Genomic DNA, 15,856 nt, shown 5'->3' with positions numbered 1-15,856 from the left:
GACTTATGTCCATAAATTTGGTAGGAAAGTTTCTGTACCATTGAGAACTCCAAATGCCAAGTTACAGACAATTCTGCCTAAAAATGAAGATAAAATACTTAAAACACTTGAATTTGGGTGGTACCGCTATACGGGGGCTACGAGGGCAAAATGTGCCTCATCGAAATAATGGTTTTAGACCCCAAGTATGTTTGGACGAAATCCGTTTCAGACAATTTAGAGTTGATTTATCCATGTCCGTCCGTCTGTCTGTCTGGAGCGCACCATAACTCTCGAACGGATCAAACGATTCGCTCCAAAATTTGGCTTTCGTAATATTTTGTTCAAACTTAGTTTAAGTTCGAAGGTGGGTTATATGGGTCACTCCTACCGGTACCTCCCGCACAAAAGTTCAAAAATGTTCGGAAAATTTGTGCACACGATAGCTCTTGAAGGGAGTAACCGATTTGGCCATACTTTGCAAATCGCGAAATTTCTACCAGACTTAAATAAAGTTCCAATATGGATTCTATCGGTATATTCCTTCGGGTACCTCCCACGCAAAATTTTGGAAATGTTCACTTTAGGACCTGCTCTCGAATCGCTTTGATTTTTGTTGTAACAACTTGTATTCACTGCCCCCAATACTACGGTACAAGTTCCATCAGGGGCAAGTCCAAAATTGAAGGGAGTGACCGATTTGGTCCATATTTTACTCATCCTAATATACTTACCAGGTATAGATCAGGTTTGAATATGGACTATATTTGTTCACTCTTTCGGGTATCTCCCACACAAAATTTCGGATAAGTTTACTTTAAGACCTGCTCTCGAATCACTTTGATTTTTGTTTGAGCAACTTGAATTTAATGCCTCAATTACGAGGGTAAAAGTTTTTTTCAGAGCAAGTTTATACTTCATCAGAAAACAGCCCGAAAGGAGTAAAAAACCCCTATGGGACCATATGTAGTGGATGGAAAGTACGATAACTCCCGAACCGCTCAACCTAATATTTTGTCCAAATTTAGTTTATCTTCTAAAATGGCCCATATCGGTCCTCTTCTTAGTTTACCTCTCCCACAAAAGTTCAACGTTTGTGCCTAAATGCAGTTAAGGCTCTATTCGAAGATAGTTTGTAAATGTATACCGATGGTGTTCGTTGTGGTCCTGCTTAGAACGATATTATGTTATCCGTGGACAAACCCATGCTTCCTGGCATACTGGTCAGAAATGTATACGATGACCCACTGAAATGGCTAGTGGGCGCGTTACCTATCGAAAAGGTATGACTCCCTAAATAAGATCCACTTCCATAATGGACTATGTCGGTCCATTCCTTCAAGTACCTCCTCCTTTTGTCAGCAAGTTCAAATGTCCAAAAAGAGCCACAAAATTCTGAAAAGACCCCAGCCATAGGCTTAGGGTATATCTCTGTCGGCAAAGCCGACTGATACTTTTTTACTTGTTATAAAAGCGTTTTGTGGTGCCAACTTGAAAACTAAACAGATTGTCATATATTTTTGTGGGTCCATTCCTTCAAGTACCTTCTCTGCAACACTTTTTAACTATAATCCTAATCAACATTTTTGTCAGCAAGTTCAAATGTCCAAAAAGGGACATAAAATTCTGAAAATATCCCAGATATAGGCTGAGGGTATATCACTTTTTTCCTAGTTATAAAAGCGTTTTGCGGTGCCAACTCGAAAACTAAACCGATTGTCATATATTTTTGTGGGCTTATCAAGAACATCAAAATATAGTCCTACATCGATCGATTTTGTAAAAAAGATTAGATTTTACGGAAATGCTGGACAAAAAGTCAAATATTAATGAGAAGACCAGTAGGTTTTCTGACAGAAGACATGTAGGACTTGTACAGAAGATTTTAAATGCACAATTATAATTCGAATATCATAGAACGTCACTTTTGCTTGCAAAAAATTAAATCACCAATTGGACCATAGAATATTTATATTCTCAACATGCAATTTGTAATCAAAATAGAGATGAAAAGATTTGACTTCAAAGGATAGAAGATGTCTTGTGAATCGCCCTCTAACTTATTATAATATACCGTTTGCTTAATTGTTTTTTTTTCTTAGTTTTTTTTTTTTAATAAATAATAATTTTTATACCCTATACCACAATGTGAAAAAGGGTATTATAAGTTTGTTTTGGTAAAAATTCATGTAACACCGCGAAATATTCGTCGGAGACCCCCAATGTGGTATACCAATCTTCATATCTCGACGAGATAAAGCGATTTTGAGATGTGTGTCTGTCCGTCCGTCCGTCCGTCCGTCTGTCCATTATAAATTGTAAACACGCTCCAGGCCGCAATTATGGACCGATCGTCACGAAATATTGTATGGAGGTCGGGTTCAGATCAGAATAGATCCCTATTCTTATTGGTGATGATCGTGAAATATTTAGCGGGTGAAAACATAATATTTATCCAATTTTCTAGCGGCTCTGTAGGACAGTACAAGCCCTGCCAAGGAACAGCGTTGGCGGCTTTTAATACTGTCAAGTCCTCCACGCTGCTTGATGGCATCGAGCAGACTAGTTTCCTGCCAAGTGATCTAGAATGAGACGTTCAAAGGATTAAACAAGAACATCTAGATCAACGAACCTACGAGGGCGGTTCGGAAACTTATTAGCCTATCAATGAAAGAGAATAGTTAGTTTTTCAAAAATATTTTTATTTTTCAATATAATCTCCTGAAACTTCAATACACTTAGTCCAACGCTTTTCTAGCAATTCTATCCCTTGATTAAAATAGTATTCCTCAAGGTCTTCAAAATAGTTGTTTACAACTGTAATTGCATCTTCATTTGAGGTAAAACGCTTGCCAGCAAGAATTTTTTTAGATTTGGGAACAAGTAAAAGTCACTGAGAGCTAAATCAGGAGAATAATGTGGGTGGTCAAGCAACTCGTACTTTAATTCGTTGATTTTAGCCATTGTTAAAACACTCTTCTGCGCTGGTGCGTTGTCTTGATGAAAAATTATTTTTTGTGTTGTAAGCCAAGACGTTTTTCTCGAATTTGTACATTTATGGGCCGATTCCGTACAGCGAAACGAGTCGTGTCGCGTCGCCAAATGCAATTTTTCGATTCCGTATGGCAATATCGCCTGACGTCGTCAAATTTTGTCGCCGAAATGTTCATTTTCCGGCGACAACAAATTAGCTGTCGCCGTACATTTTTACTAACGAATAAAAATAAAATAAAAATAACTTGTTATCGACGATTATTTTCTATCGCTGTACGTAGTACATTTTTTAAATTTTGTCACAGAGACGATAGACGACGCGACATGACTCGCCTCGCTGTACGGAATCGGCCCATTAATTGATCCAAGAGGTAGCAATAGTACTCTGAATATATTGTTTTACCCTTTTGCAAATAGTCAATCAATAAAATACCTTTGAAGACCCAAAAAACCGTTGCCATAACCTTACCAGCCGATTGAATTGTTTTTGCCTTCTTTGGGGCACTTCCTCCAGCTTCAATACATTGTTTGGATTGTTCTTTTGTCTCTGGAGTATAGTGGTGGATCCATGTCTCATCAACAGTTATGAAACGACGCTTAAAATCCATTTTATTTCGCTTAAAACGAACCAAACAAGCTTGAGAAATGTTCATTCTTATGCGTTTTTGATCGACTGTTAACAAATGCGGCACCCATCTTGCAGAAAGCTTTTTCATCTGTAGTTCTTCATGCAAAATTAAATGGACTCGATCATTTGAGATGTCCATGATATTAGCAATTTCACGCATTTTTATTCGTCGATCATTTAATACCATATCATGCACGTTGGCTACAATTTCTGTTGTTGTTGCTGTTTTTGGACGTCCACTACGTGGTTCATATTCAATGCTTGTACAACCACGTTTAAATTCAGCAACCCAATTTTTTACTGTTGCATATGAAGGAGCACTTTCACCTAACACATTCACCATATCATTATGAATTTCTTGTCCCGATAAACCTTTTTTATGTAAATATTAAATGACAGCACGCATTTCTAATTTTTGCATTGTAAAAAATTGCGGATGCGTCTTTTTTGAACACCTGTTTCTATATGAAGGAGTTGCCAGATCGAAACAAAATTTAACATGTGTTCATAACAGAGATGGAAGTTTCCAAAACACTTAACTTTTTTCTGTTTATACAGCGCTTTTTGTGCTAGGCTAAAAAGTTTCCGAACTGCCCTCGTACAGCTTATATCTTAATTCCTGGAAGCGACATTCCGGACAAGTGAGATATACTTGAAAGTGGAACGCTTGACCTTTCAATTGATGCCAATTATGTTGGTGTGCATGATCAGATAACAGAGTTACAGCCTAATATATTCCGTTATTTGTTTGTAGTGTATTAATAAACTCGCAAGAAGTCGCAATTATACATCAATAGTCACGAAATTTTGCACCGGGTAAGAGTATAGGTCGAAAAAGATGCCTAAAATTTTGAATGATGATCTGATATTCTTTAGCGGGTGAAATGGACCATTACTTTTGCATGAAAAATATAAAAATTTTATTTTTGGTCGATATTTTAATTCCTTGAGGACATATATATTTCGCAAAGTAGCCTACATATGGAAAAAAAACTACTGACCTTTCCTCGGATCTAAATTGCAATAAAGTGTTTGCTACTACCTATTGCCTAATATATAATGGGTTCTGTGTAGAGAACCACATTTTTATCCCATGCTACATATTGTCTCTAGACCCCTTATTTGCTATGCCAAAATTCATATCTCGACGAGATAAAGCGATGTGTGTCCGTCCATTAAAAATTGTAAACAAGCTTAAGGACGCAATTATGGACCCATTGTAACGAATTTTTTAAGGAGGTTGGGTTCGGGCCAGAATAGAAATGATTAGTTTTTGGTGATGATCGTGAAATGTTCAGGGGATGAAATGAACCAAAAACAAAATTTTAACCAATTTTGTAGCGGCTCTGTAGGTCAAAATAATAACCCGAAAAATTTTAAACAAAGTTTGAGTTTATGATGAAGAAGAAGCGTACAAACCAACCTGAAGATCAGATAGTACATAGCGGGTTAAATGGACTGAAACTTTTGTGTGAAATTGGTAAAAATTTCAATAAGTTAAACAACGGAAGTAGTAGTACTACATAAGTGGGTTTCATTACATTTTAGTTTGTGTGAACTAAATTTTCCTTTCCTGCTACAAAAATGTCTTTGTCGTGCTAGATAACTTTTTGGTTTTGGTCATAAGTATTATACATTACATCTCTGATATTTGATAATTAAATTTTCACAATCATTGAAAAGAAGTTCCGTGGAGAGCGATTGTCCAGGGATAGTGGTATAGGGTATCCCATGGTCGGCTCCGTCCGACTATAGACTTTTCTTACTTATTTGAATATAATCTTATGTTTTTGTAATGTAGAAAAGAATTGCCCGGGGTCGGAGTCAAGTTATTTTTTTCGACTCAGACTTCGACTCCAGCAAAATTGCTCGACTCTGACTCCGAAACCTGTATGTGGATTGCCAAAAGTAACCTAGGGTCCAACTTGTTTCCTTGTGCATGTTACATGCAAATGTACAAAGAAATAATAATCCCTACTACAGTGTGGTGTAGGGTATAATTACAGCTCTTTCAGATCCCCAATATTAATGGTATTGACGTTAGTACTTGTCGTACAAACGGATTTTAAAAATTCCTCTTTATCTGTATTCTCAATGTTCCTAATACTAAATTTCCCAAACTCGAATTCCAGGTGTTAACGGCAGTCAGTGTCCATTTTCGCGATAAACAACGCTCCTTGGTTATTTTTATCCCTTACGTCACCTAAGATGTAAAATACAACTAGTTTATGTGCGCTTCAGCCAAAATATTTTTGTAACTAGGTGACTAAATTATTGATTTTTAATAAAAACTTTGAAAACAGACATTAGCTACCGAAAAATAATAAACATTTACATGGGAAAAGTCCATAAAACTGTACCGTCTATTTCCCCCCACTTTAGAGATATTATTTGCATTTTAAGGAATAAAACAACGGACCAAATTGATTATAAAGTATGTCATTAAAGAATTTATACAATAAAAAAGCTGTTATGTTTATTAATCAGTTAAATAAGTGGTTTCTAAGCATATTTTTTCTTTAGTTAAATTGGTACCTGCGAAGATTCATACATACACACACAAATATGAATACATTACTTTATTGTAAAAATATCAGCAAAAAGCAAATTCCACGCATAACATTAATTTCGGCAAATGCTTAACAATAAATGTAAATCATTTAACTGTTTTACAATTCAAACAACTTTCTTAGAAAAGTAGTTTTTAGAATACATGACCCAATTTTGTAAAACTTGAATTACAACTTGCCATCAAATCTGTCTGTTTATAGCGATCACCATATTCTATATTTATTAATCTATTCTATAGAAATATAACAAAAAATTTTTTAGTATTGAATATAACCAGCTCCGGGAAAGATCAACGTTATTTTTGCGCGGACAAGAACAAGCTACAAACCTTCCCTCTGTGCAAATTTTGGTAGCACACTGCGGTAATAATTTCTTATCCGGAAGCTGAGTCGACAAAAGTATGTTTGTCGACTGGTGAAAATTCGAAGACCGGCTATATCGGCCGGCAAATCGTTACATTACCTTAAGTACAGATTGATCTTTTCGCAGATAACTATTAAAGGTTATATCCTCATATAACACTACCTAATTATTTCACGGTTTATATAAAAAGTATACCTGCATGTATTTAAAATTGTTGCATGGATATTTTCTATGCAGTGAAAACACTTCCAACTCGGTTGAAACATATATATATGATATATCCACCCAGCAAAATTTGAAGGAAGGGGTTCCATGCGATGACGTGATTTCATGTCATCTTTTGCATTGGCTCAAACGAATCCGTGAAATATCCGATCATTTCATTAGCATTTGTCATCAAACATTTTGCTGGGCAAAATTTAGAATATGTTACTTTAGCACCGCAAGATCAGGAGGAGCACCGCACATGGAGGTTCTATACAGGGTTTCGAGGTCGGAGTTGGGGTCGGACTCTAGCAAATTTCGCTGGAGTCGGAGCCGGAGTCGTAAAAAAGATCGACTCCGGGCTAAAATTTGTTCTACATTTATCAAAAATTGGTTAAATCAAATTTAAATCAGTAAAAGGAACGAAATTTAAATACAACCCTTTTAATCTCTATGTTGATTACAAAATGCATATCGGAAAAATTTTTGGGTCAATTGATTGCTTATAATATACTTTGGAACAATGGTTTCATATCCCACTTATTCTTGGGAAAGATCTTCTAGAAAATTTACTTGTCATCTCATAGAAATGTTACTGGTCTTCTCATCTTCTTTTCTATTAGAAGTAATTAATGTCTTCTTCGAAAGGACTTGTTGGACTTCTAAAAAAGACTTTCTGGTATTTAAGAATAAATCGTACTGGAGACCAGCTGGACTTTTATAGAAATTATATTGATCCTAATAGACTTCTTGCTGAATTTGTATGTGAAAAGTTAGACTTCTTGCTGAATTTGTATGTAAAAATTTAGAATTAAATTGATGTTCCTGCCACTTTTTAAAAGACACCCTATCCGTAGAGCCAAGCGGAATCTGATATTTTATAACAGAAGAACATGAGGTCATCTCTAAGAAAACCTACATGACCTTTTGTCTCTCTGTGAAAGGACCTATTCGTATGCTATTACTAGACATCGGATTTTAGCATGTTTTTTATTTCTCATCCGATTGGACTCAAATTTTGGATCTAGGCGTTTTGGGGGTCAATTTATCGATATTTGGGGTCATATAAAAAACATGCAAAATATATGCAAAAAATATGCTTAATATGCAAGTGTTTTTTTTTTTTTTTTTTGACGAAAATAGTCAAATAAATTTGGGAAATCATCAAAAAAGCCTTCTAAATTAAGTTTTTTGCCGTATAACATCGTTTTTTGCAGGTAATTATGTTATTGAGACTCTCCAGATATTCCGCCGCAGCAATAAATCTGGACTAATAAGACTTAAATCAGTTTTCACAAGGTGAGAAAATGTCAAATAACCCAGCATTCCTATTACAACATAAGTTGCTTCCTATAAATATGCAAGTAATGGAAAAATTTCAAAAACTCAATCAGAAATGTCAAAATCAACGTGTCCAAATATGGTGATAGTTTCTACTCGGCCAAAATTGTCTAGCAGAAAAACAAAGGAGCTAGAGTTAGTCGTCGCAATTTTTTAGTTTTTGGAAAAAGGGTTCGTTTTTAGCACAAAATGGGAAAAAGTACTAGAGTACTAATTACGATTCCAGGTTCTGGGATATAGCTATAATTTGAAGCATACGTTTTGAATATCCACATATTAGATTTGAATATATTTTTATGACATCACTTATAAAAACCTCACAATAGCGTGGTAGTGGTAAAATAAGTCAAAAACCTTGGAATTGTCTTTAACGTGGCAAAACCACTCACATATTTCTGCTAGAAAAGAATTTGGAATGGTAAAAAAATATAGTTCTTTCATTCCTGCTACAGGTAAACAATTTTGATAACATAGTCGAAAAGTCATAACCCTTTTGTATGCACAATCAATTAACTTGTGTACTCTATAATTCGTACTAATTATTACAAATGCTTCGAATTTTAATGAAGAAATTGCTGTAAAATTTTTTTCAGCAACATTTAGTAAAGATTATATCAAATTAGTCTTGTTGTATAGGATATAAATAAATATATTAAGAAAAATATTCGCCGCAATATTGTCATTAAAGTTGCCAAAGGCACTATACACCTAAAAGGCAAAGATTTCAAGGAATCGTAATTTCCAAAAAGATGAAATTTCACATCTGTCCCGTGTTTTGTTTACATCCTGATGTAATCTTTAAAAACGTCATATTTCTAGCTCTACTTTCACAATCTGATTGGCTTTTTCTGTAATTTATGAAAATTGAGACTTGTTGCATGGTAAATTGGTAAAAAGTAAGGAAAGGAACAAATACGGGCAATGCCAATAAAAATGTCCGGATTGTCGTGTAGAAAAAACTCACTATTTTTTACACGTAGAACACTTTTTATACCCTCAGCCTTTAGGCTAAGGAGGGTATATACACTTTGATACGATGAAAATGTGCCTCATCGAAATAATGGTTTTAGACCCCAAGTATGTTTGGACGAAATGTGTTTCAGACAATTTGGAGTCGATTGAGCAATGTCCGTCCGTCTGTCTGTCTTTCTGTCTGTCTGTCCTGCTGGCTGGAGCGCACGATAACTCTCGAACGGATGAACCGATTTGGTTCAAATTTTGGCTTTCGTAATATTTTGCCCAAACTTAGTTTAAGTTCGAAGATGGGTCATATCGGTCCACTCCTTCCGGTACCTTCCCCACAAAAGTTCGAAAATGTTCGGAAAATTTGTACGTACGGAAGCTGTTGAAGGGAGTAACCGATATGGTCCATACTTTGCAAATCGTGAAATGTCTACCAGGCTTAGATGAGTTTCCAATATGGACTCAATCGGTCCACTCTTTCCGGTACCTCCCACACAAAATTTGGGATAAGTTCAGTTTAGGATCTGCTCTCGAATCGCTTTGATTTTTGTTTTAGCAGCTTGTATTCACTGCCCCCTATACGACGGTACAAGTTTCATCAGGGGCAAGTCCACACTTCCTGAGAAAATAGCCCCAAAGTTGCAAAATAACCCTATGACACCGTGTGAGGTGGTTGGAGCGCAAGATAACCCTCGAACGGATCTGCCGATTCGATCCAAAATTTGGCCTTAGTAATATTTTGTCCAAACATAAATTAAGTTCGAAGATAAGCCATATCGGTCCACTCCTTCAGGTGCCTCCCCCACAAAAATTAAAAAATTTTCGGAAAAATTGTTAGTAGGGTAACTCTTGAAGGGAGTGGCCGAATTGGTCCATACGTTACACATCTTAATATATCTACCAGATATAGATCACGTTCAAATATGGACTATATTTGTCCACTCCATCTGGTATCTCCCACACAAAATTTCGTATAAATTCACTTTAAGACCTGCAATCGAATCACGTTGATTTTTGTTGAAGCAACTTGCATTCGCTACTTCAATTACTGTGGTAAAATTTTTTTCAGGGGCATGTCCATACTTCTTGAGCTAACAGCCCGAAGGGTGTAAAAACCCCCTATGGTGCCATATGTAGTGGCTGGAGATCCACTTCCATAATGGTCAATGTCGATCCTTTAAGTATCTCCTCGGCAAAACTTTTGATCTTTAATACTAATCAACATTTTTGTCGGTTCATACATCCACAATTTTTAAAACCCCCTAATTGTTTCAATATACACAGTCTGAGGGTATATCTCTGTCAGCTAAGCTGACTGATACTTTTTTTACTTCTTTATTTTATTTAAAAGTTCGGTATTAGCAGTTACAATTAAAAAAAGTATTATGATATAACTACCACAAGTGATTTAATCATAGAAAATAATTTATTTTCTTTACTATTCGTTAATCCTGACAATTTGGTAATTCGGACACCGCCGAAACCTGTGGTGTAGGGATTATCGATATTATACTGTATATATGGAAGCTATATCCAAATCTGAATCGATTCTTACCAAAATAAATAGGGATCGCCCTAGGGCCAAAAAATCTCCAATTTTTATGCGAATTGGTCTATAAATGTGACCTGTACTTTGTGTTCAAAAATACATGGCCAGATGGATAAGTGCGAATCTATGCAGATCATCAAAAGGAACTGTGGGTCTATTTCGTTTCCTTTTGCATGTTGCAAACTCATTCACTAAGACATAATACCCTTAGGGTATTAAAATATAGTTATCAGTGAAATGAATAAAAATTTCTTTTCCCCAATTTACAATTTTTTATTTCCATATTTATGCCCAAAAAAGGAATATTTTTGTTGATTCGACTAAAATACGCCATAATGAAGCGAATCTAGTAGTTTTAAAATTTTAACAAACATCGATTTTAAAAGAATTTCACTTTTTAAAATTGTTTTCCGTGCGGAAAATTCAGAGGGAAATATTCATGTTGGCCCTGTATATGTTATATATGAAAGATTTTATGTAATATTCACTATTTTCTTAGTCTTAATTTCTAGCTCATTTGTTATTCTGTCAGACAATTTTAGCCGAGCAAAAACTATCAACATCTTTCGATACTTTCATTTTGACATTTCGGATTGAGTTTTTGAACAAATTTGTATTAGAAAGCAACTTATGTTGTAATAAGAAGGCTGGGTTATAGGAAATTTTCTAAGTCTTTTAGTCCAGATTTATTTCTATGGCGGAATAATAATTAATAACGTAATAATCTGCTAAGAAATCGACGTTTAACGGCAATAAACATTATTTAGAACACTTTTTGATGACTTTCCAAAATTAATTTGATGATTTTCGTCAAAAAAATTACTTGCATATTTTGCATATTTTTTGCATATTTTGCATATTTTTTGCATATCTTGTGCATATGCAAATATGCAAAAAAATAAAAAATATGAGCCTGTCATTGCATTCAGTTTTCTTCAAAACGAATTTCGGTCCAATCAGAGTTTTTGTATCTTTATTAATAAAAAATATGCAAATATGCAAAATCCGATGTCTAGCTATTACACAAGTAAGAAAGTATCAGTCAGCTTAGCCGACAGAGATATACCCTCAGCCACGTACCCGAAGAAAAAAAGTTAACACAATACTTCTGTAGGTTTCTTAGCTTTTGAGAAAATTGTCCAGGATGGAAAGGGCCGCAAAAAAACTACATGTTGCAACAAAACTATTGAATTTTTCCAAACATTGGGTAGGGTGTACCCTTAGGAGTGATCCGATGTAGTACATATTCGGACCTAATACAAATCTGTAGGAAATATTTTTTTCTTTATTAGTCAATGGATATTTTCCTTACAGACTATATAATTAAAAATGTTGTACTTAATTTTCTGAATTTAAATATATTACAATTTTACTTTTCAATTTACAAAGTTTGAGCTAAATCGATTTCTCTCTTAAAGGGTTATTTTACACATTACCCAGTTTAGGTGGTGCCGGTAGGATTTTCTGGACCTTTTTTTGAGTCATTATCCCAGGAAGTATGGATTTGCCCATGAAAAAAAATTACAACGTCGTAACAGCGGCCGGAAGTGCAACCTGCTGCATCACAAATTAATAAGATCAGAGCGGAGTTGTTAAACTATACTTTTTCCAAATTTTGTGTGGGAGGTACCCAAATGAGTGGACCGATATAGTCCATATTAGAACCCGATCTATGCCTGAAAGTAATATTACCAATAGCAAAGTTTGGCTCAATTCGGTTACTCCCTCCTAGAGTTATAATGTCCACAATCTTGGCGAAAAATTTTGAACCTTTGTGGGGGAGGTACCGGAAGGAGTGGACCGATATGGTCTATCTTCGAACTTAAGCTAAGTTTGGACAAAATATTGAAAGACCCAACATTTGAACCAAATATGTTTATCCGTTCGAGAGTTAACGTGGGCTCCAACAACACACATGGTATTGTATGGGTTGTTTGCAGTTTTTGTTGCTGATTTCTGAGGACGTATGGACTTGCTCCTGAAAAAAATTATATCTTCGTAATGGGGGTAGTGAATACAAGTGTGTGCAACAAAAATAAAAACGATTCGAGAGCAGGCCTTAAACTGCACTTAAGCTAAATTTTGTGTGGGAGGTACCTGAAAAAGTGGACCAATAGGGTCCATATTGGAACCTCACCTTTGTCTGGTAGAAATGTCACGATGTGCAAAGTATGGACTAATTCGGTTACTCTCTTCAAGAGTTATCGTGAGGACAATTTTTCCGAACATTTTTGAACTTTTGTGGGGGAAGTACTTGAAGGAGTGGACCGATATGGCCCATCTTCGAACTTAAATCAAATCTGGACAAAATATTTCGATACCCAAAATTTGAACCGAATTGATTGATCCCGGATCGACTCGCTTCCACCTCTGTTGATCCGTTCGAGAGTTATCGGGCGCAGCAGCCAGCCAGACAGACAGACGGACGGACATTGCTAGATCGACTCAAAATTGTCTGAAACGGATATCGTACAAACATACTTGGGTAGACCCCAACCATTATTTCGATGAGGAACATTTTTGGTCGTATCAAAGTGTAAATACCCTCTTTAGTCTAAAGGCTGAGGGTATAAAAACCTGTTGTTCTTCTATAAGAACAGATCAAATGCATTTATGATTCAATGTAATGCCCATATCAGGCGTATAACAATAGATTTATACTAAGGAAGGAGGGCGATTCAGAAACTTCTTAGTCTATCAATAAAAGAGAATAGTTAGTTTTTCAAAAATATTTTTATTTTTCAATATAATCTCCTGAAACTTCAATACACTTAGTCCAACGCTTTTCTAGCATTTCTATCCCTTGATTAAAATAGTTTTCATCAAAGTCTTCAAAATAGTGGTTTACAACTGTAATTGCATCTTCATTTGAGGTAAAACGCTTGCCAGCAAGGATTTTTTTAGATTTGGGAACAAGTAAAAGTCACTGGGAGCTAAATCAGGAGAATAAGGTGGGTGGTCAAGCAACTCGTACTTTAATTCGTTGATTTTAGCCATTGTTAAAACACTCTTGTGCGCTGGTGCGTTGTCTTGATGAAAAATTATTTTTTTGTGTTGTAAGCCAGAACGTTTTTCTCGAATTTGTACATTTAATTGATCCAAAAGGTTGCAATAGTACTCTGAATTTATTGTTTTACCCTTTTGCAGATAGTCAATCAATAAAATACCTTTGAAGTCCCAAAAAAACCGTTGCTATAACCTTACCAGCCGATTGAATTGTTTTTGCCTTCTTTGGGGCACTTCCTCCAGCTTTAATCCATTGTTTGGATTGTTCTTTTGTCTCTGGAGTATAGTGGTGGATCCATGTCTCATCAACAATTATGAAACGACGCTTATAATCCATTTTATTTCGCTTAAAACGATCCAAACAAGCTTGAGAAATGTTCATTCTTATGTGTTTTTAATCGACTGTTAACAAATGCGGCATCCATCTTGCAGAAAGCTTTTTCATCTGTAGTTCTTCATGCAAAATTAAATGGACTCGATCACTTGAGATGCCCATGATATTAGCAATTTCACGCACTTATATTCGTCGATCATTTAATACCATATCATGCACTTTGGCTACAATTTCTGTTGTTGTTTTTGGACGGTTCATCTTCAATGCTTGTACGACCACGTTTAAATTCAGCAACCCAATTTTTTACTGTTGCATATGAAAGAGAACTTTCACCTAACACATTCACCATATCATTATGAATTTCTTGTCCCGATAAACCTTTTTTATGTAAATATTTAATGGCAGCACGCATTTCTAATTTTTCCATTGTAAAAAAATTGCGGATGCGTCTTTTTTGAACACCTGTTTCTATATGAAGGAGTTGCCAGATCGAAACAAAATTTAACATGTGTTCATAACAGAGATGGAAGTTTCCAAAACACTTAACTTTTTTCTGTTTATACCGCGCTTTTTGTGCTAGGCTAAGAAGTTTCGGAACTGCCTATATGTTTTATAATAGAGTTATAATTGAAATGACCGCAAGGAAAACAAGTAAGCAAAGGCTATAGTCGGACGGGGCCAATCATGCGATACCCTACACCACTATTCTGCGAATTAGCTTTCAGCAAATCAAAATTCCTTTTGGACAAATAAACTTATTGTAAGAAATAACTTTGTGGAGTCTGCTACCTTATCACATCAAGTTTAAATAACAATATAATAATTGTTCCACAAACATCCCAGAAGGGACAGCACCACGATTCATATTACATCAATGATATGTGGCCTACAGTTTATCGCCGAGTCCGAAAGGCGTGTCTGAAGACACCACTTGTAGAGAAGTTTTACATGGCAAATGTCATCAATATTACTGAGGGGTATTTTGCCATCGTTGGAAATTTTATGTTGGCTGGCCGGGAATCGACCACCTGACCTTCAGCGTGCAAGGCGGGTGTGTATACAATTGTACCACGGTGGCACCAATAAATAATTTTTCCATGGAATATGAGAGAAGGCTTCCTTGTGTCTGCTGCGATGTTTGTGGAACAATAATCTTTATATATAAAACTCAATTGTCGTTTGTTGGTAATTGAATCAGTTGAAAACGGCTGGAGCGATTTGGATAATTTTTTGTGGAAATGTTAGTCATAGTCCAGTTTAGGTTTTCATGCAAAGAAAAATTGGCCGCGCCCACTTTTCCGCCCACTTTTATAAATATGTTATATCTACGAAAGTACTCAATAGATTTTCCTGAAATTTTTAGGGAACGTAGAGTGATGGCCCCCGGTTGAAATAGGCTACATATTTGGTTGAATTTCGGATCGGGCGGGGTACCTCTCCTATGCCCTATTTTTGTAAAAATTCAATATTTGCAACAATTACAAATGTATCGCTTTGAAAATTAATTTCCGAGTCAATGGCGATTGTGTCTCCGACCTTACGTGCTTATTTGAGGCATAAAGACTGGACAACGCCCACTTTTTAAATATGTTATATCTACAAAACTACTGAATCGATTTTCCTGAAACTTTCAGTGAATGTACAGGGTTGATCCTACATATCTTTCGACTTTCGGGTCGGGCGGGTACCTCCCCTATGCCCTATTTTGGTAAAAATGCAATATTTGCAACAAATACGAATGTATCGGTTTCGGAATTTATTTGCGAGTTAATGACGATTGTGTCTCCAACCTTACGTACTTATTTTGGAACTTAAGATCCGACCACGCTCACTTTCTAATTAGGTTATATCTACAAAACTACTGAAGGGATTTTCAAGAAAATCGCGATTTGTCTAAGCTTTTAAATCTTTATAAATAAAAATC

Source organism: Musca autumnalis, unplaced genomic scaffold (assembly GCF_047663935.1).
Source record: "Musca autumnalis isolate F117 unplaced genomic scaffold, ASM4766393v1 scaffold_3, whole genome shotgun sequence".
In the NCBI taxonomy this organism is placed as follows: domain Eukaryota; kingdom Metazoa; phylum Arthropoda; class Insecta; order Diptera; family Muscidae; genus Musca; species Musca autumnalis.
The sequence above is the reverse complement of the archived record's forward strand: the minus strand, read 5'-3'. Positions refer to the sequence as shown.